Below are 23,615 nucleotides of genomic sequence, written 5' to 3' on the forward strand. Positions count from 1 at the left end.
ATTATACTTGCATAGCTCATGCTCCCTGTCTATTTATATACACACAACTGCTTTAAATATATCCATGCAAAAGTTTGTTTACTAGGAATGTTAATCATTAACTACCATCTGCCACTTCTAACTCTATTGTTTAACAAAAAAAAGAGAAAGGATAAAACCCAGCAATTATCACAGTTATTGCCTGGAATAATACGCTGCAACAATCTGCAGATATATTGATTAGGAAACCCATTCAGTTCTGGTTTCAGCTGGATCCACTTCACAACTTTGGCAAAATTTTCAACACTTCCAGACTGACAGAGTTATATCACACAGTGGCAATCCAAGAGTAATTAGCTTGCAAATTCATTATACAGAAGGATTATTTTAAATTCTGTGAAGCTATTCATGAGACCAGCGAAATTTATTCATGCAAGAGCAGGTTAATTTTTTCTCCTCTCACACTATAATGGTAATACATCACTCAGGCTTTTTTTTTTATACATCTGTTGCTCTCTATATAGTTTACTATAAAACCATAATGCCGTGTATTATATTCCTATTCCACACTTCCATACTATTGCAACAGGATTTCTGAATTTGCTTATTAACAGGTTGGTTTTTTTTTCCCAATAGGAGAAACACCGAGATAACACAAATATTGGATTATCTATACTTGTGACTCCACAAAGGAAATAATGGTGGAATCAACAATGAAAAAGAAAAGTATCAGCTGTTGCTATCATCTTGCAAATCAATTAGAAAGAGCGCATAAAATTGAACAATGGAAGCTGTTCTACAAGTGGCCGTAAAGTGCTTCATTAGCTTCAGACAGACTGATGGTGTGGAAACACCACAGCCTAGGTAAAAAAATACAATCATTTTGGAGAGAGTCATAAAACAAAACTGTCAATGATTATGTTAGATCTGTCACGTTTATTAATCTGTCAGCCCAGAGCAGACAGAAATGAGTAACTGTAAAGGGCAGTACACTTGGAGGAAGAACGTGGGTCACCAGCTCCACATTCCCCCTCACAAGGTTCTGCAGCATCCTCTCCAGTCCCTCCAACTAATAGCATCTTAAAGCCCAGAGAACAAAACACAGCTCAAGTGGCATTATTAATGTTGTTTATTGTCAAGCTATTGTGCATGACATTTGATGGCATCCATTTGCAGGGAGATAAAAACAATTAGCTTAAATACAACCTAGAGAGAGAGGTCATGCTTAAGGATCAGGGAAATGTTTAGTGAGCCCAGTTACTGAGGTCTTGCTCCCTTTGTGGAAGGAGACCAGTGGGCACCTCTGCAGGCACGGGCTGGCTGCTTTTTTGTTGGTTTTTAATTCTTAATATGTCCCTCTTCTAAGCCTCTAAGATGGCTCTACCAATTCAACTGTACATCATTCCCCTTCACTAAGGTTAGTACAGCATGGTCAGACTGATTACCAGTAATAGCTACCCCTCAGCTTCTGTCTTCAGTTCTGGATGTGCTAACAATCTCAAGCAAGGGACACATACCTCAGTTTTGATCTACATACTTACCCAAAATCAATCATAAAAAAAAATCAGACTTGGCACAAATGACAAGTGCCCTGAGTTATTATATTATATTCCTAATTTAAACTTCCATCATAATGCTTATCCTAACTGTGATAGGCAGTACGTGAAAAAAGGTTTAACTGACATATTCTTAGGTGATAAGACAGGTAGGTTCTCTCATAACACTGCTGTTGAGGGGTTCACACTTTCAACAGTGACATGTCTAAATTCAAGAAGGAAGACAGCTAAGCACAAGGTCAAAAGCAGCTGCCACAGGAGAAACTGAGCACAAAAGGAGTTTCAGTTCTGATAAGCTCAACCAAACGTCACATGATACACCTCAATTTAGAGAGACTCTCTGAATGAACTATACAATTTCCAGACGTTTAGACCACTTTCCTTATTTCAGGTCTTAATACCAACACTGTATCAGACATGCAAAAAAAAAAACAACCCAAAAAAAACCCACAAAAAAACAACATGAAAATCCAAGGAGTCCTCACACTGCTCTGTGAGGTGTGATTTACATGATAAATAGTCTATACTTTACTTATATCCATTCTTGAGCAATTTATGAGGAACAAAGCTTATATTAATTACAGAGCAAGCAAAGTTATCCACAGACTTCAAGCCATGTAGTTCTCCACACCTGGCTCTGAACTAAACGTGCCACCTTTTCGGGAGCAGTTGTGAAAGACACTGGAGTGGCTGAATTCCTCTTTACTGCTTCCTTGTACTTTGTGCAGACAACAGTGTGATACCATCGTTCGTGTTTTCATATTACCAACACTGAGAATGACCTAGAAAAAGCAGCTCTACTAAGCTACCCATTTAGACTGTTAATGTAGACAGGTAATGCACTGGAAGGAGGTAACTGTTTTAAGGGAAAGATCACAGATCACATCACACAACTCAAATATTTTTGACTTATAAATACAGTTTCTAATTACAAGGGGAACAGTAACAAATCTCCAAATGTGCCTTGACCAGTCCAGAGATTTCAAAAAGTACTGACCCTTGTAGTACTAAAGAGTTGCACAGACCATAGGGGGACAGCTGCCGAAGGGTCACCATAACACTCTGCTAATTTATTCATAGTCAGTATTTAAAAAAAAAAAGAAAAGAAAAAAGGAAGAAAACATTTTTTCCCCCTTTGTCCTTAATATAATATTATTTAAAAAATAAAATACATCTGCAAGCACTTGGATTTTCTGCCATCATTGTCTGAACTTCAGATTTCCTTTCCAGGAACAACTAATTTTAAAACTATGACCTGTGCGTGCAAGGAAAGACCCTTATCTATGAAGAAGAGCCAATTTAGAGGAGACTGGCTTACTGGCAGTGAGCAGATAAATGATTAACCGGATGAACAAGTCTAGTTACTGATTTCTTCATCTTCTGTTGTTATTTTCAGTTCCAAGACTAAAACCTACTAGTACTTCAAAGCCTTTTGAATGCTTCCCTGAAGGAGGTTTTGCACGGTTTCATCATATACCGCACTTCCATTGTGACAGTGTTGTTTCCAAAAATTAAATGAACATGCTATTTTTCTTATTTTATATATAATCATATGGATGTAAGAATAACATACAACTCTTGAATAAAATGCCATGTGTAAGATCAATGGATTTGTGTACTTAAAGGCACACATTTGTATTTTTCATTTCCCTTCATACAACCAGGGCTGTATTGTACAACTCACTAGCACTGAGATCACAGAACCACAGAATGGCTGAGGCTGGCAAGGACCTCTGTAGACCAGCTCATCCAAGCCTCTACTCAATCAGGGCCACACAGAACTGCTTGCCCAAGAGCAGGTCCAGATGGCGTTGAGCTGTCTCCAAGGAAGGTTTTGTATTCAATATGCAGTCCATCAAGACCCCCAAGTTCCCTTCTTCAAAGCTTGCTTCAGCTGTATGGCTGCTAGCAAACATAGCTGCATGGAAAGAGTAGTGAAGGAGTTTCTTTGCTAAGGGCAGTTGTTTTTCAACATGCAAACTGTCTCTGCATTATTTAATTTCCACTAAGTGCTTAAAACTTAGCAATTACAGAAGCTCATTTTCATCTTATCTGGCCCCCTAATGGCCAGTAAGTTAGATGGCAAATAGCTATTTTCATTTGATTTACCTTGTTGCAAATTAATATAGATGCATACACAACTAGCTCATATTGCATCAGTTCTGGCTAACTATTTTGAATAGGCACTTTTATGTGTGAGTGTTGCATGGCAAATACATTTGGGTGTTATGGGTACTTCAGTTCCATACAGTAACTGTCCTTACAAGCACATCTTTGACTACTCTTTGAGAAAGAATGCTCTTATTTTCCAAGTTGCAAATAATCATACTGTCAAACGGGTGTCTCTTCGACTCCTAAAAGGCCAGCGTTCCTTTGAAAAACAAAGTTAATTCTCTTGCAGTTAATAATTAGTGATGCAACTTTTGAAAACACTTCAGTGTGTCAAAAGCCTTGTTTAATGTTTCATTCAGACATACATTTGCCACCAGCACACAGAGACTAAAATATAGAAAGATACTTGAACTTTTATCTTAATGAGATATTTCACCTTCAAGTGTAGGGCACCACAAGAGAAGCAATCACACTATTTGTAACATGCATGATAATTGGTATATTCATTCACATGGTGAGTACTTCCCACTCTTCTATTCTGTTTCTAAAAAGTTCAGCAAGGAATGTGTGATTTAAAATGTCAAAAAAACATGTAAAACGGATGGAGGTCTATCCTGCACAGTAATCAGGCTGAAACAGTAAGCTTCTAATAAACACAATATAAACTGACAGCTACTTTGTATCTCTTGCTTTTGTATACCATAAACCTGTGATCAGAAACTACTGATGTTGCAAATGTAACTCATTTACTCAATTATACCAATCAGTCTTCCTAAATTGTGCTCTCCTGCTTTTGATTCAGATTTCAATCATTATCTTCTGTAGACAAGTGGGCAATCCATAGAAAATCTGGTTTTACACACATATCTATATCACTAAAATGCAGATAAAAGATCCAGCGAGTGGGTAAATGGTTTAGAAGAGTTATCAAGTATTAAATAATACTGTGAAATAGATGATCTCCAACACATTACTGGGGATTTGAATTATTTGAACACACATCTGAACTTATAAAGAACAAAAGCTTGAAGAGACATATTCTGCGATTGGTGAGTGCTGTTCAGGCTGCTACAATCATCCAACTATAGCAGTATTTCATTTTATTAATATATGCCTTTCTATTCTGGAACTTTTCGAAGAAATTGTAACTGGAAGTGTTAGACAAGTCAGAGAACTAGAAGCCTATCCTTCAAAATCTCAGAATGGAGAGAACGAATAGGTACAGCTCTCAATATTAGGAGAGGGAGGAATATCTGCATAAATCAATGTTTAGATGTCCTTCAGGAAAGCAGTTTTTCTTGGGGATACTCAATGAGGCCCAAGAAATACAAGGAAAGACGCTCTTCCAGATGGCAAATCAAAGGACCCAACAGGCGATCTGAATTAGCTGATATGGATATTCTGAATGCCTTAAACATTTTCTGGGAAATCCATGATTTATAGTGTAGGGTGGTATTCACACTGCCTGACCTCAGGGAGGCTTTTTTCATGCTGAATCACTTATAATCTATTTGATATTGGATGGCAGTTATGAGCCATCATGATTTAGGTTCTTTGAAGCATTTTGCTCATGGAACAACAATTAAGAATTTCATCATTCAAGGGATCACAACTTTGAGTGTCTAAAAACTAGAATAGGAAGATGCTGGAAAAAAAAAAACAAAAACCAACAAGCCAAACACACACACACAAAATATCTCCTTCATGCTTGACTGCCAAAAAATCTGTTTTAGTTAATGGCTGCCATTAAATTTAATCTGGTCACTAAGAACTAAGCCCCAGTGCTTGCTACCATTATCCAATTTAATGTCAGTGTAATTAAAATCTAATAGTTATTTTCACATTTTCATGTTTTTAATCTAGAAAGCAGAGGTGTCCAGAAATTAAAATGGCACAGTCAGGGCCTCTGCCTGACTGAGAGATTGGCATTGCTTTGGTAGGAATAAACACACGACATAAGTTAAATCACATCACATTTGCAGAGCTCGTATCTCACTCAGATATATTTTAGCATCTAAGTAATGACCAGTTAGTTCCTGGCTAAAAATCAAGACCAGATAATCAGTTGGCATATATGAGAATAGTTTCACTGAAGCAGTTTTATCACCGTGCAGAATGCAACAACATATTTCCTGTCATTAACTTATAGCAATTTAAATAAAGAACAACCAGCAACCCTGCAAGTTGGCAACCTGGACTCAGCAAAAGCAACCCACGCATTATATGAAAAAGCACATGACTGCAATAATGCAAAGTAAATAAATAAGCAGATAAATAAATAAATAAAAGGCAATAAAAGGGTCACTGTGATTACAGTGAAATATTTCAATTAGAGCATTTATACTGAGACAGTGTCAGCAGGTTCCCTGTTCCAGAAATGCACTCATAAATTGACATGATGCCCATTTATCTGGCTTGTCAAAGGAGCCAGTACATTCCCTGAAAACTTATTAACCTTTAGCAAAATCCAAATCATTGCTTTTGGTAACTGTTACTTTTGATATACATCTTTTCATAATCTCTGACCCTCCAGGACAATGGAAAGACCACCTTTAAAATAACACGTTAACCAAGAACACAGGTAGATTTAAGCTGGACAGTGAGAACGGTTTCTCTCCTCAATTCACTTTCCTTTGCTGTAAATGTTCAGGTCTATAGGAGAATATTAGAATTGCACATTCAAAGGATCCTGAATTGCTTCAGTTTACAGGTAGTATGTATTAATGTAAGTAGAATACATGCTGATTACTTAGATTTTTTGGCCACAGTGTCAGTTCTGCACTGGTTCATGTGTTTTAGCTGTCCTGCAGAAGACAGAAGAGGGGTGGTGCACAGTGTTTGTTAAGGTAACAGCTTTGGTTCTCTGACTTTGTGTTCAAGAATATGTAGTCTTATATGATATATACAGACCCATTAAAATTTTTGACAGACATTATTCCTCAAGTTCTTTAAGCAGATACTGGTCTATTTGTAAAGAGTCTAACAGATCATTCTAATTAGGCTTATTTTCCTTGTGCCTGAGGAGACCATGAGAACTGCTGTTTAGCATGGAGAAAGAAGGCTCTGGAGAGACCTCACTGCAGCCTTCCAGTAACCTAAAGGGACCTATAGGAAATCTGGAGAGGGACTTTTTATCAGAGAATGTAGTGATAAGACAAGGCACATGGACTTTAAACTAAAAGACAGTAGGTTAGACGTATGAGGCAGTGATGTATGAAGCTGCCCATAAAAGCTGTGGATGGCCCATCCCTGGATACACTCTCAGCCAGGTTGGATGTGGCTCAGCATGACCTAGTATGAGAGGTGTCCTTGCTCACAGCCAGGAGGCTGGAACTAGATTATCTTTAAGGTTCCTTCCAGTCCAAATCTTTACATGATTCTAAGGGCACAAATGTTTGCTTTTGACTATTCAAGGGTAGCAGTAGTTCTAGCCCAGCATCTGTCCGTGGCTGCTGTTCAACAGCTTTCCAGGGAAGATCTCAGCATTTGCCACTCAGGCCTGCACTTGCATCTCTCTGTATGCAAAAACAGAAGTATTTTTGAAGCCAAAAACTGCAGATTCAGAAGCAAGAGGAAGCCCAATAGTTCACATCAAACAAGAAAGCCATGTGATTTTAAGTCAGTAATGTATAAAGATCTCAAAATTGCTCTCAACACAAGGGCTGCTCAGATACTGAGGAACTCATTGAACTATGCAGCCTACACACAATTTCAACACTCAGAAATGGGATCTACCCTGCAAAGCAGAGCACATGTTAGGACCTGCAGAAGAATAAAAGGTTAGCAAATAATTAGGTCTTTCCTCGACTTCCTTTACAGGTCGCACAACATTTGCTGCAATATTTGCTTTTAAACTGTATTAGAGCATGAAAAACAGGAAAAACACCACCCACCTGCAAAGCATATTAATCATTCCCACAGCTTTCTGATAAAACTTGGAACAATCACAGCTCACAGGACAAGAAGAAATGCATTCTTTCTTGAGTATTTTATCCAAGTGTGCCAGTTACAATCCAGGCCAATTAGATTATTATTTTATGTAAGCATTATTATTCTTATTATTTTAAATAGATTTGATTTACCAGTGTCAGACATTACCAAGGCACCCATCTTCTCTTCAAATGTTACACAAATACTTCACAAGACTTTGTAGAATACTTCCACACAGATTTAACAGCACTCCTAGCACTGCTTTTCTTAAAGTTATTGATTTTTCATCTAATGAATAGAGAAATGCTTATCTTAAAATTAAGTTTCATAACACGTACTTCTGTGTTGACAGGGTTTTTATGTCATAAAAACTCCACTTTTCTCCCGAAATCTCAGCAATAAAAGTTACTACCAGTACTTAACATCGCTAGAAAGCTGTTATAAACCATTTCTTCTCAAATGAATATGGTTTGTGTACTGTTTCCTTACTCAGGAGGATTTTCAATTGCTTTGTGTAAGTTTGTAATTCTACCAGGATCTTTATAATACTGCCTGGCACTTTCATAGTTGATAATGAGTTCTTACAATATCATACAGCTTCAAAATACATTGTACAAAACACTATAAAATTAAAGATATGCTTATGTCTTCTACAACTTAGTTTGATCACAGTAGTGTGGCTGTGCAGGTCTCTCTGGGAGACCTGATAGTGGCCTTTCGGTATCTAACGGGGAGCTGAAAGAAAGAAGGGGACAGGCTCTTTAGCAGGGTCTGCTGTGATATGACAAGGGGAAACTAAAAGTGGGGAGATTTAGACTAGATTTAAGGAAGGGTTTACAATGAGGGTGGTGAGGCACTGGGACAGGTTGCCCAGAGAGGTGGTAGAAGCCCCATCCCTGCAGACGTTCAGTGTCATACTGGACAGGGCTCTGAGTAACCTAGTTTAGCTGTAAGCATCCCTGTTCACTGCAGGGGGGCTGGACTAAATTCTGTGACAATATTCAATATGTTATCAGTAAACAGGTACACTTTTGTGATTTATACTCTCCAAATGATGAAGCTCAGAAACATATAACCTCAACTTTTCTTCTGTGGAACAAAACCAGCAGCTAGTCTTTATGACCCAGGTCTAGCTTCCCATTTTGGAATAGCAAATGAGACAGAACCCCTTTATATGCTCAGGTATAATCACAGCCTTTTAAGCCAGAAAACCTGCTCACCATAGTGCAGAATTACCAGAGATGCCATGGTCCCATGCCCCAGCTCCTAGAGCACATGTGGAGTTATATACAGCACACAGAAAATGCTTTGTACCAATTATTTCCTAGTCCTGAAGCTTTGTTTCTTGATAACATATCGATCCCCATCTATCAGAACAAAGTTCAATTATTATTTATTCACATATAATGAACGTGAGCATACATGCTGAAAGACTCAAACCTGTCAGCTCAGTTAGACTAGTGGCACTCAGGAGCACAGAGAAGGAAGAACAAAACAAATTCCAGTCAGTCCCTTGGAAAGATCTGGTAAATCTCCAAAGTGATATGATGCCTTTTTTTCCCCTTAAGCTAAAAGGAATGCTTTGTGCTGAGCAGGAACTGCAAGTCTTACCAGCCGACACCATCCTGCAGACATGCTCCTGTTTGGAATGAGTGAGCACTCATCTCCAACACCACTACAGATATGATAGATATTTAATCTTGTAAAGAGACCAACAGGTGAGAAAGATCATCTTTAAAGATCTTTCTGCTTTTCCTCTGTTTGTTACATCATAAAGGAGAGCCTGCCAGAACTTGTCAGATTACCCTATCACCTAAACTTCCCAAATACAAACCTTTTTGAGAATATAGGGGTTGGTGCTGCCAGCTGGCTGCAGGTTTATTTGACAACACCATGGGTTTGTAACTAATTATCAAGTATGCTGCCCTACAAGCCACCCTTTGGAAGCTAAGCTTTTGCCAAGTTTTTGCTTGGTTTCATTGACATTCCTTGATGCTCAGAGTGAGCAACAATAATAGCTTTGTGCACCAGACACTATAAAAATATTCTACAGCTATAGAATATATGTTTATTTTAAAGTTTCACTTCTTGGGTTTGTTATTTTCAAGGATAGTTGTAAATAAACCAGGTTGAGAGAGCTGATGACAGCAGAAAATAGACCTGAATATTAAAAAGAAACACCTCTCAAAAGGCATGTACAGTGAGACTTGAAACCAATTTGTAAGATAAAAGCTCCAAACCACTTACTATTGCCATCCGATAGCATCATTCAGTATTGCTTGAAATTCATTAATATGCTAGGTAATGTAAGTACCATGCATGTATACAGAATTAATTCTATTAATTTCTACATTAGGAAAATCTACTAAAAGAGGAGGAGAATAATTATAAGGCAGTCTTACCCATCTGTGGAAAAGGCACAGCAAAACCCATCTAAACCTCAGAAGAATAATTATCCCATGAGACTCACACCTCCTGGGAGTGCCCATTATTGTGTTAGGAGAACATAGAACTGACAGCTATTCAGAAAACGCTCTGCAACAATTTCTGCTTCACTCTGCTTCTAATCTTACTTTGTCATCTTTTCTGAACATCTATAAGCTTCCAGCTAACTTACCAATATTACGTTTTATTTTTACAGGTTAGAAATAAATGCTTCTTTTACAGCATATAATTTGTGTAACAAGACTGAATGTTTGAGAAATGCTTATGCATCTTAAATGAAAGGCTATTCAAATTTAAATGGTTTTACAGAGTAATAATATTTAATTTAGTTCTGCCGAGTAGCTGCTGACTGCTTAGTCAGATTAGGTGGAACACCAAACGAGGCAAAAAGCAAAGCACTTTATTATCATTAAATATTCCCATCGTGGTAATATCTGGAACCCAAAGTCAGGTCTGGTGTCAAGTCCAACTGCTAACAAGCACAGTTTAAAAATAAAACAGCAGTTTTTTAGGCTGACCTAAAAGTGCTTGTGATTATAGCATGCATCCAGCAGACACAAGGAAAATGGATGGGAAAACAAAAGGAGGGCTATCCATGTCACAGCAGTAAGTGCCAGTGCAGCCTCCCTTAACTACTAAGAAAATAGTTTCATCTGACTACAACACAGAGATGGCCAGAAAACAGCAGAAGATGGAGTTAAAAACAGAAAAAAAATAAGAATCATGGGGCACCAACCACACAAGGGATAACTCCACATGATACATGATTACATTAGGAAGCTTTGCATATAAACATTAAGAAAAATGGTGGAGATTTAGATCCCTCTGAGAGCGTGAGAAAAAACAACCTCAACACATTTATGATACATTTTTATTGAAGTGACACATCACATAAATAATACAATTATTCTGGATCAAGCTTTTGTAATAACTTATTTTTCCTGAAATGTGAATTATTCACAAGCAAACTGCAGCTCACTGAGAGCATACCCTTTTCTGCTTAAGGCGCACCAGAGAATAGCACCTGGCTACTATATTTTCAGCCTGTACCTCATTGCTTGGAAGTCTGATTTCAGTGCATCATTTCATCTAATGTCAGTCAATTTACTTACACTGTTGCTTCACCAAGTCTAGTTTGAAGTCCCCAAACAGTAAATTGTTTCAACAGAAATGCTTTCATTTATGTATTCTGAAAACCAATTTATTGTCTAGAATGGCTAAATTTCTTCTCAGCTTCTCACTCATTTGGGTCCAAAAATCAGTCCCCACTGGAATGAGCAGATTTGAAAGCAGTCATGTATATCTGATGAGGAAGACAAGGCACACTGTTGACGTGACTGGACAGAGAAATTCAGGAGAATGCCAAGTCAGGCCACAGAGAATTTACAATGATGTAACAGTTGGCTAAAGAGAGATGTGAAACACGGGCTTCCAGCAACAAAAGAGCTTCTCACACAAAAGAGCTAAGGAAAAAGAGCAAGGTGAGGTGGTGCTTCACGATCATTAGCCTCAAAGCAGACCACCTCTAGAAGTGCATTACAGACACCTTTAATAAAGCAGGAGATGCCAATGCTAATCTCCAAAGACTCACCTGAGAATATTCCAGTGGTATGATAACAAAGAGAGACCACTGATTAGGTGCCAAAGTGGCTTGATGCCAGATCTGAAGAAAGCTTTTATAGCTCCTATAATTTCTCCTAAAACAGATTTGACTTGAAGTTACAGTGTCCTGCCAAATACAGGTCTCAGAGGCATGCCCTGACTGCTGCTGTACAGCAGTGTCAGCCATGCAGACACATTACTTTTGTATATCCTAGAACAGTGCGCTACATTCCTGCAACACTTGCTGTTAGCTGGCGGCTCTGGTTTATCCTTTACAGTCCAGAACTTTTGACACTGAAAAGGCAGCTGATTTTTGCATACAGAAGTATTTTCCCGTGTAAGAATTTACATGAACCACTGAGGTAGTCAATATTAACATATCCCACAGAACTACAGAAGAATACTCCTCAAATATCCACCAGCTGAACACAGACTATGCTGATAACTAATATAAACGTACAATCTGATGAAAAAACCCTGCTATCTCTCTTTAAAAACAAAGCTAAAAAGAAACAAAAATCCCAGGTTAGAAGCAGTATGAAACACTAATTCAAATCTAGTTAAATCCAATTCCTCCATAAACGTTTGAAAGATAATCTCATGTCAGAACTGACATCTGTATCTTTACCTATAACAAAAGTAAAACACAGTAGCTCTGACCAAAGACCAGTAGTATATAAATATTATAAAACAGATGAATTCTGTTCAATTTATCTTATTTTAGCTGAAAAAGTTCATTGAGGACCATCTCTTTTTTTCTGAATATGTTCATGCATATTCACCAGCACAATGGACATAAATCTCTCCATGCATTCACTGAGGTTCAGCCCTTAGTTTTGCAAGTGTGGCCTTTGTGCATTATCTCACACACTCACCGCTACTCTTGACTTTCAGTCACTGCAGATTTAGTGGATTTCTCATAACAGAATTTATGGAACAATAGATATTTTTTTTTTCCACTGACTTCAAAATTAAATTGAGTATTCTTACCAGTTTTTCATTTTATTTCGCATCCATCAATTTTTAAGCTTGTCAATATTGAGTTTATAGGGTTTCACATACCCAAATAGACAAAAATAGCTGGACATAAGACTGTAGCATGTTCTTGTATTCCAAAAGGCCAGTAATATCCAAGTCTAGGGAAGGACGCAAAAACTGTTGGAGCAGCTTCAGAAGAGGACCAGGAAGATGATCAAAGGGTTGGAGCATCTCTCTTTTGAGATAGGCTCAAGGAGTTGTGCTTCTTTAGCCTGGAGAAGGCAATGGAGAGACCTCACCGTTGCCTTCCAGTACTTGATTCTACAAGCAGGATGGGAACCAACTTTTTACATAGTTGGATAATGGTAGGACAACAGGGACTGGCTTTAAACAAAAAGAGAGGAGATTTAGGTTAGATGTTAGGAATACATTTTTCATTCAGAGGGTGAGGAGGCACTGGCACAGCTGCAGAGAGAAGCTGTGGATGCTCCATCTCTGGAGACATAGAAGGCCAAGTTGGATAGGATCCTGGGCAGCCTGATCTGGTGTTTAGCAACCCTGCCCACAGCAGAGGTCAGAACTAGATGTTCTTAAAGGACTCTTCTAACCTAAGCCATTCTATGATTCCAGCCTCTGAGGCAAACAGCTTTGCTGGTGAGCTACCTTGCACCGAGTCCTCAGTTTGAACCTGGCCATTAAATATTGCAGTAAAATAAGAAACAAAGACTAGCAGAAGTGTACTAGAGTACACTTCAAAAACAAGACACTCCACACTGGCACAAAGCAAGGACAGGGTAATAAGAGATGAAGACAGAAGCAAGTCCGACCTTCAGTGCAAAGTTGAGCAGAGTAAATATCACCTGTGAGACGTGGTGTAGGGAACCTGCTTTTGCAGGGGGGTTGGACTCGATGATCTCTAGAGGTCCCCTCCAACCCCTACAATTCTGTGATAATATACCTATTGGATCCTAATAGGATGGCAGAGCTGCAATGCTTCATCGGGGGCACAGAAATCAATTTCAGCTGCTGAGAGTATCACTGGAGAGTGATATGGGCAAGAAAACTGCTGTTGTGTTATGAGCCAAAACGTATCTCAGGAGCTTTTCTTCCTCAATTCCAAGCTGCGATGCCTGCAGCTTGATGCAAAACCAGCAGCAGCAAGCCGGCTCGCAGCCAAATCCCCAGCCTTACAGGAGTACATGTCTTTTTCCTCCTCTTCCATTTCAGCCTGCAGAGGAAAGAAGAAGCTGCAGGGCACAGAAGTGGAAGAAAATCAAGAAAGAACTCGAGTGGTTGTGATCATCTCAAATGTGGTGGCTTCCTACCCACTCAAAGCACCGCCGATGGCAGAGCAGGAGACAAAGGACAATTGGAACATGGTATGCCTCAATTTCTTGCCCTTAGAACAGCCCTGTGAGAAAAGCTTCTGGGCCAGCTGCAGCGGCAGCACATACATCTGCTGCATCATGGCCATTGTCTACCAGCTCAGAGCTTTCATGTGGTTTCTGATCTCTCACACTAATCCTTCTGAACAAGGAGCAGCTCAGTGCAGACAAACCTGCTGCTAAGTGTTTGTCTCAGCTGCTGCTTATTTATTTATTTACCTGAAGCAACAGGAGTGGGCTTCAGTGGTCATCATGGCCTCTCCACCTCCTGCTTTGAGTGCTCCTGCAGGTCAGGCTATTCCCACTTCACCATCAGCTTCCCAGGACCTCATGTCCTGACTGCCAAGGTGGGTATTTTCCACCAGTGTCTTTGCCACATCAAAGGGTTATTATCACCCTGAGTGCACTTTTCATTAGCCAAATATTCCTCTCCACTTCTTTTAGCTGAAACCGCCACTTCTACTTAATGGAATAGCAATTACTTGAAATACTTGGCTTTTTTGCTGCAATGCATCACTCTTTCAAAGCGTGATAAGCTAATAAAAATTGTATGCTAACATAATGTATAAAATATCTCTGATTTTTAAATGAAACCAAAATTTATTGGCTTCAACAGTGCAATACTGATCTACCCAATGAATATTAATGGATTAACTGAGGTAGCAGTCTCATGCCGCTGGGGAACTAAATCAGGGTGGAAGAGCACATGCAGCGGTGTACTGGAAGCAGTCTCTGTTTTCTGTTTCAATAGAATCTCAATTGTACTCAAAGCTAAGTGCAGCTCCACACTAAAAAGTAAACTTGACATGATATTTCTTTCGCTGTGTGGCAGCTCTCAAATACCGTAAAATATTCCTTCAGCCCCCTATTAAATGAATTAATTGGCAGTCCTGCAGACAAAAATCCCTACTTTTTTTTTTTTTTTTACTTCTTCTAAAACATGATTACCAATTATGGGATGCTGGCAGAACAAATTATGCTCTCAGTTATATCTCTGCAACCCACCTCACTCCTGCTTATGCTCTTAATCCTTACCCAGCTCCACTAAAAATGCAAATCTTTCCAATTATGACTGTGGGGATAATGGTACAATATCACAGCAGTAAAAATGCCACTTTTCCTCAACAGTACTTAAACTCCAAGCCTTGCACTGGCATGGATAAACATAAATTAGCTGCAATGTTTAAATGTTTAAATCAGTGTTGAGAAACCACCACTGAAAAACAAGCCAACAAACAGCACTGCCAGATGTCATAGAGTGCTACACCCATCCATTTCATCTGAAAAAGGAAGTTGATGCAATGCAAGATGACATGAGAAAGTGATGATTGATTTAGTTCCTCATGAATAACTGAGTACTCCCCAACTCCACGAAGGAACAGATAAGCACAGGAAGTAACTGAAGTACTAAGACAAAAGTTCCCAGAAAACAAACAAAAAATCATAATTGGAGCATGATGGAACAGACAAAGTTATCCAGAAAAAAAACAAATCACAAACATCTGCACAGTTGAGGTGTCTCTTTTGATTTCAAGTAGCGTACCCTTTTCTTTTTTCCCCCCTGTTCAAGTTGGAAAGGCTATTTCTGCTTTGTCCTGTTCCAAAACTTATTGTTAAATATCCAATTCCAGCTCTATTCATTATTCATTGATGGATTCGGTATTTCACCTTGTAGTCAAGCTGTTATTGAAAATCTTTTGAGAAGTGTCTCTGGTGACCTTTGCTGTGTCTTCTTAAAAGAAACATAATTCTGGAATACAATTGTGCAGCAGACCTTACACATTGATGTCACACTGCGTAAACTGAATTAAGGTCAAGGTCAACTGCTTTTTTTGTTATATTTTGGTAGAGGAAACTAGCTCAGGGATAAGACATGCAGCTTAAGTAAGAAGTACAATTAATGAAATAATGGATACTTATTACTACATAATGGAAAATGCAGATATGCTATTCCCAACAACATTTGCTTAAGAAAAGAGTTTTAGAGACATCAGTTGAGCTGGAGGAAGCTCACTGCTACATTACAGCACCAGAGCTGCATCCTAACTTATTCACTCTACAGTGCTCTGGAGCCCACAACATACATCAGTATTCACACTGAATAACCAAAGGAAAAGTTTATGGATGCATCATTTTTTCTTAACCCTGAAATACAAAGTATAGCCAGCTGCTATTATTTTGCCTCTGAAGTAAAATATGTACAGACTGTAGACAGGCTCACTTCCTATATTTCAATTTAATGGCACCTTAACTCCACCGAAATCAAGAGCAGTAACACTGCAGCATAACTGGAAAAGTATTATGTTGAACCAGAGCAATTCTTTAGAACAACATGGCCATTTATGTTAGTATCCTAATATAATACCTATCTATAACAGAGTGTGTTGTGAAATAAATTAGTCATACTGTAAATAGCCATCAGGGACATGGAAAGTAATAGTTTCTCATGATCTGCTATATGTGTACAAAAGCAGGTGACTGAAATGATGTAAATAGTAAGATGGTATCATTAGCAGGCACTCCTCTGCCCTGAAGGGAAAGCAACAGGAACACTGCCTGTGCACTTCCAGCTTCTGTGTGCTTTAATGAACGCCCACGCTGCAAATATACATCCTTTTTAACTAGCAAAACTGCTGCTTGAAAAGGCCAGAGAGAAGACATAAATGCATTGCTCTGCCAATAGGAGTTACAATCATGAAGGTCAAAGTCCAGCTACAGTTAAATTAGTCATATATGTATAGGGAAACTAGAAGGGCTTCTATAAACAATTTTCAGTACAAAAGGAATGTCATAAAAATGTAAGCCCACTGATGAATTGGATAGACAATCCTGTGACAGGAAATATAGAAAAACCTGCTGCTAGACCTCTGAATGTACCACTACCGTCTGGGAAAAGACTGACAATAAACAGTGGAGAAGTAGCTGGTTAGAGATTCACCAACAAAACTACCTGTATTTATTCAAATAGCTGAGAATGGATAAGGTTCATGCAAGGTGTTGAAACAGTTGGCTAGTCCAACTGTGTGGCCATTATCCATGAAAAATGCACATGATCCAGGTAAGTCCCTAGCAACCAGAAAATGCTGATGATATGCCAAACTTAAGAAAAGCAAGATGGACCAAGAGAATAACAGCCTGGTCACAGTCCCTGGACAGGGCAGAGAATGTGTTCCTTGGAGTCCACTTCCAGACACATGAAAGACAAGAAGGTAATCCAAAACTGTCAGCACAATCATAGAATGCTTGATTAATCTGAATGCTTCCTATGACAAAATGGCCTGCTCTGTGGATGAGGAGAGAAAGACATGCCTTGGTTTTTTAAGGCTCTCGAAGCTGTGGTGTCTCCTCATACTCATTTGGAAGCTGAGGAAGTAAGGGCTAGAAGAGGAAACTCACTGGTCAGTCTTCCAGTCCTGCAAGAGGAACTGTCAATTTACAACTGTTCCATGGCTGGTAATAAGCAGAGTAACCCAACTTCAACAGTGGACTGATACTGTTCAGTATCTTCAATTTGAGTGATAAGATAGACTCCTTATCAACATTTTGGACAACAGTAAGTTACTGTATGGCTTAATTTTTCCTTGAGACATTCAGTTCAGAAAGACCTTGATTAACTGAGAGTTAGTCCAGGTTGAACTTCATGAAGTTCAGCAAGTGCAAAGCCTGGTGGCTGGGGCAGGCTAACTCCAGAGAGTGATGCCTGGTTGAGTAGAAGCCCTGTTGGAAAGACCCTGAGGTCACAGTGGACTGCAAATTGAGCATGAACTGACAATATGCTTATTTCATGAATAATAAACAGCGTGTTAACCACAGTGAAAGCTTAAAAGAGCTAGGCTTTGGCAGTGTGGCAAAAAGGAAGCAAAGGGTAATCTAATAGCAGCCTATGATTGCTTAAACAGCAGTTGAAGTGATGACAGGGTCAAACTCTCATAGGTAGTAGCAGGTGATGCAACAAGTGGCAACCATAACAGACTTAGATAGTTCAGACTGGATGAACATCTTCAAACAAAATTCAGTAGCAGGGTAGCAGCAGAAAAAGCTGCCCAGAGTGGCAGTAAAATTCCTACTCCTGAAGGTGTTCAAGACTAAGCTGGACAAAGTCTGCCTGATGCACATTTTGATTGGAACAAGGTCAGGAAACAACTTACACAAGCCTATCTGTGGGAAAATCTGAGAAAACAGATACTTCCAGCAAGACAGCAATGATAAGCAATTGAGGATGGGCTGTAAAAAAAAACCAAACTCGTCAATGACATGTTTCAGCATTGGCAATAGCTGCTATAGAAGTAGATGCACTCTTCTTAGCTCTTGCCAGGATTACACCCTGAGAACACCAAGATCTCTTTAGCCTACTTACTTCACACTAGTCACTCCACAAATAATTCCATAAAGATCTTGTCTTCTTTTTTTCCTCTAATTTCCAATCAGATGGGCTGGTCTAGCTCAATGACACACCGTGCATTTCTCAAACAGTGAAACTCATCATAACTGGAGTTCAAACTTTATCACTTTTCCAAAGGAGAGGAATACAGCTTTAAAATCTCTGCCAAAAGTCTCCAACAAAAGCAGATCAGAAGCTGATTAACAAGATCCATTCAATTAGCTCATTAGTCAAGATCCAATGCCCATCGTTACACAGACTGCAAAGCTAATTAAATGGTGTCATGATGGTGGATGAAGAGGTAAGCACAGACTAAAGTCTTTATTAGATTCTGGTAGCTTGGCACTGGTAGAGATACTACAGAGTCAAAAGCCAGAAAGAATAAGGAAGGGCTTCCTTAGGATGAAGTGCTTTGCAAAGAAAATAATACTAGGGTTTTCTTCTGCATGAATCTGCCATGGGTCAGATTGGTATGTAATTTATACTTAAAATCATTACATTAATCTGATCAAATCTCTACCACATTTAAGACATACTGGTGCACTGAGATGTTTGGACTTAAAGTCACTATTTACTGGAAAGCCACTGAGATAAACTGGCTTGGTTTCTCCATCATGGCTATGACTGTTCAAAGCTTCAACAGAGGAAATATGTTTCTATGGATTTATCTCAACTAGTAAGTCAGGTCTCAGGCAATCTATGCTACTTTAATAATCAGTCTGGAGAGATACTAAAGCAGTTGTGTATAACAATAAAAGAATAAACTTTTGGAAGGAAAATTAGTACGAAGTCAAGAATTTCTCACCCAAAGTTATGAAGAGGTCCTGAATGCACCCATACACAAAGGAGATGCACAACATATACATGCATATTCACGGACTTCATCTATATAGCTCAGAGCAAGGCTGCACTTTCAATCATCTCCAATTGAAATACTATTGCTCATATGAATTAAGAGAAAGTTGTTAGAGAAAAGATCTCATGAGATTAATTTCAATCCCTGGATGAACGCACTCGCTCCAAGCTGATTTTAGCAGAGTGCAAAATTTGCTCCACAAGAGTTTTTATTTATGTGAAGTCTCCACAGTACACATAGATTTTTGCTACATACTTTGCTATTGCTTCGTAGGAAAAGTTCCTTTTCCTGCCAGCAGTATGTGACCTTAAAAATGTCGAGTACCGAACATAAAGAACCCCTCCCAAAGCCTCCTACAGTTTTGCCCTTCTGTGCGTCTCTTATAAATTCAATGTTGGCTGCTGTGTACCTCTGTTCAAAAAGTAGCTGTAACTGTACTCATTTCAACTAAGAATACTTTCAAACCCTTTAAAACAAAGGTAGGAAATGGTAACAGGACTGTAAATAATTAAAATGATTTCTTTTGACACAGAGACAGGAAATCACTGTTTTAGTTTCTAAGTCCTGAGTTTAAGAAGCTTCCTTCATAAGGAACATTTGAGAGACATTCATTTGGCTCATTCCAATGGCATCTGCATATGATAAACAAACATTAAGTGAAAACTGAAGACCTACTTAATTGTTGGTTTCTTCTTACACCAAACCTCAGGAAACTGATATTTAAACACCAGCCTTGATGTGATTTACTCTCTTGTAGGCACGCAATAACAACATACACCCTTAAATTATAGGCTAAATAGTACAATTGAGAAGCTGCAGTTTTAAAGTTGCAGTTCTTATGTAGGTTTGTGGGTGGGTTTGTTTGTTTGTTTGCTTGGGTTTTTTTTGCCTATTCCAATTAGATCTTGAGGGTCAAATTTTCCAAAAACAAATGCAGGCTTCTCCATTCAAGTAAGACAAACATTCCTGTGCTACTATATAGAGACATCTATATATTATATCAGTCAAGGGACATATATATATCTATATATTATATCATTTGAGGGAAATGGTTTAGTGAGAACTACTGGTGATAGGTAAATGGCTGGACTGGATGATCCTGTAGGTCTTTTCCAGCCTTGGTGATTCTGTGGTCTGTTCTGTTACACTCATTTGAACCACATTAACCTCACTTCAAAATTCAAAGCCTGTCTTCTCGAAGCATCTCTGCAGACCACCAGCATCAGTTATACCGTCACTAGCAAGAGGACTCCTTTTTAATCAAATGTGTTATATGTGGAGAGTTTTAGCTGTTGGGCAGTTATAGTTTGAGCTTCTTACATAGCTGTATGTTCCAGATAATCTCCAATTGCATAAATCACATTTAATAGTTTGTAATCCTCATCCCTTCTTTAATTCCTACTAATATTCTTCAAAGTATTTTGTTTTCCTGCCTGTACATTTTTTAGGGAAAACTACCTGTTGGGATCTGTTGTTAGAAATACTACCATGTGAAGCTCAATACTGACATAAATACTTTGAGCTTCAGAATTATGTGCATTTTCTTTACTTGCTAAGTTATTCTTCCTCCATAAAGCACTTCTAAGCTTTCCTGATGATTTCTTTGAGGGAAGCAAGATAAATCTACTTTTAACTATGGATATAAAACACTGTTTCCTTAATTTGATCTGCTCATTTTCTTTTCTGAGGAAATCAGTATTATTTTCTGCTATTTATTATTTATGTTAGGTTTGTATTATTACAACCGATAGTAAGAAGCCAGTAACAATGAAAGTCAAGTATCACGGTTTATGGAAGACACTGCAGCTGAAGTAAGGTTTATTTTATCTGACTTTCTTTACAGGGAAATCAGTCATCCTTGTCTTAAGAGCAGACTATTTCTAGGTGCACATACATGCACAAAAGCTCTCACTATCTTTCCCCTAGGAGAAAAGTCTGAGAAGTCAATCTTTCTTTAGTGGACACACATGACAGAGAAAACCAAAAAAGCTGTCACTAAACACTGGTTACTAATACTGGTTTTGATACCAGAACATGTTTTTCCTCACAAGAACAGAACTGTGACAACACTTAAGTTTTATTTTTCCTCTCCCATAATACACCCATAATAATAATTTAGTGCAGATTTTCTCATCTCTGTTTCCAGGCCTGAAAAAGATCAGGCTGCCCTCATAAAGATGACTCCAGACAGTAACTGGTAACCACCACACCACCCATCAGATCTCACTAGAGCACTATCAAACTGCAGCCTTTCCCCAGACTGAGTACCTTGAGCTGTATTTGTGACAGCCTTCATTCAGTTTCCAAATTGAGTGCTTCAGAGAAAAAAAAAAAAAGAATTGCCAGCTTGCAACTCATCCCACTAAGCCAGGGGAAAAAAACAAAAGGAAATACATAAGTCTTGAAAAGCCATTCACCCCCCAAGGCCCCCCTAATGACAGGGAGCAGGGAAGGAAACAGAAGATCATTCTCACGCCTGATCCAAACTTAGCTTTAAATAGTAGGATGGCAAAAATGAGAACAATGACATGCTGCTTCACTTGACATAGTAAAACAGCTAGAGCAAATAGAATAAATTAAATACAAAAGCACTCTACCTAATCTTGCATCAAACCCCAAATATTACTTACAATTCTTTTCTTTCAGACCCACCCAGTATATCTCCATATGTCCATTCCATTAAGTAGAACAGACTTCTTGTCTCTTCTGTATAGACCAGTGTGCAAGGGGTACAGGTCAAGAGGCTGAACAGATTTCATTAAAAAACTGACTATGTATATGGTCTGGAATGTATAAATCACAAATTACCCCCCATCCCAACAGATCCTTTTCAGATCTGAGTACAGCTAAAAGTGAGTGTACTTAGCACTTACCTAAAACCAAATTTGGCTATAAAACTGCTTTTAATTACAGCATTCAGATTCTTCTGAAGAGGGTCCTAATCACCAGACGATTGGCATGCCAAGCTACCTCTTCCTTCCTGCAGGCATCAGCTGTGCTGCCTCGGTGACCTTTCCTAGCAGCTCCCTTCCGAGAAACAAAAAGGCCATACAGAAGGAAAAAGAAACTACAACAGAAGTATTAAGCTATACTTTAAAAATCACTCTGAAAACTGAATGGCAAAAAGGCTCCCTAACTCTTAGAAATATACAGCAACTTTCATCAATTTACACCCAGAAGTCCTATAATCCTTGCTGAAAACTTCCTTCAGAGAAAAATAAGCTCTGAATAAATACCAACATTTTAAGAAGTTCTTGCAGTCATCCCACCAATCATCAAAGATTAATAGTCTGACACCAACTATTTGAGAAAGCCACACACAAATGCTCTACTTTTCATTATGAGTTTGCTGTGATGCAGCTGAAAACACATTGTGCTGGAAGGCTGTCCAGATTCATCTTAGTACTGTGCCACCTTCCAAACTTGGCACAAATCTTTTGGTCAGGAGACCACAGCAGACCTCATTACACATAACTCCCATTATATAACACACTTTTCTACTGCAGTACACAGCAAATGAAGAAGTGGCAAAAATCAAATGTCCATTTTGAAATGTCTAAGCAATGGAATGGATAGTTATTCAGTTCCCCCTTCAGCTGGTGAGAGTTAGTCAAAGGCTTCTCTGGAGACTTGGAAAAGCCATGGTGATCCTACAGGCCAACAGAGACTGAACATAGTTTCAAGCTGCAAAATTTGCACTTGAATTCCAGCTTTAAATATCTCAATATTTCTGTCAGTTAAATGGTGCCTAAAGATTTCATTTATCAGCTGCTTTTTCAAGATTTAAAGTAGAATTTGTAACTTACAAATACGAGAAAGGCCACAGGAGAGATTTAAGAGTTAGGTTTGGTAAATTTAAGAGCAATACGTAATGCACCTTGCCCAGATTGCAGTTAAGGGAATGAGGAGGCAATGTTATGGTTAGGGCAAGCATGGGAGCCTGTTTTGAGGGAAGGGAGCACTGAAGACCATGGGAACTGTAGCTGCATATATGGTTGTGAAGCACATGGAGAGTAGATGAAGTAATGCTGCGCAGTAGGTTATGTTATAAACCCATAGGAAACTCAGTTCTACTCATGGAAAAACTTGTTCTGGGTGAGGGTGATTGCCCAATCAAGGAAGTATTATATTCTTCCTCTTAGGTGTCAGACTTTACCAGCATAACTGTACATGGAGCCAAAGACTTCATTCATTGTCCCTTTATTCCTGCAAATGTGAATCATCTCAGCCTTTGCATATTCATGTCTAAGCCTGCAATTAACCTGCCAGCCATGTTACTCATTGTTAGAAATTGCCGGGTTCCTTCCTTATTATTTATTTATTTTTGTTCAGGCAACGAAGATATGGTAAATACACATAAATTTAAATGGTATTCCACACACTGTTTAGCC

At 38.7% G+C, this 23,615-nt stretch overlaps 1 protein-coding gene across 2 annotated transcripts in view; it reads right to left on the reverse strand.

Annotated features, from left to right (window-relative positions):
- CHN2 (chimerin 2) overlaps positions 1-23,615 on the reverse strand; it is a 152,493-nt gene that overhangs the window by 94,357 nt on the left and 34,521 nt on the right. The window lies entirely within an intron of this gene.

The sequence above is a fragment of the Coturnix japonica genome, chromosome 2, assembly GCF_054131305.1.
Source record: "Coturnix japonica strain WE chromosome 2, WE-NBRP24, whole genome shotgun sequence".
Classification (NCBI taxonomy): Eukaryota; Metazoa; Chordata; class Aves; order Galliformes; family Phasianidae; genus Coturnix; species Coturnix japonica.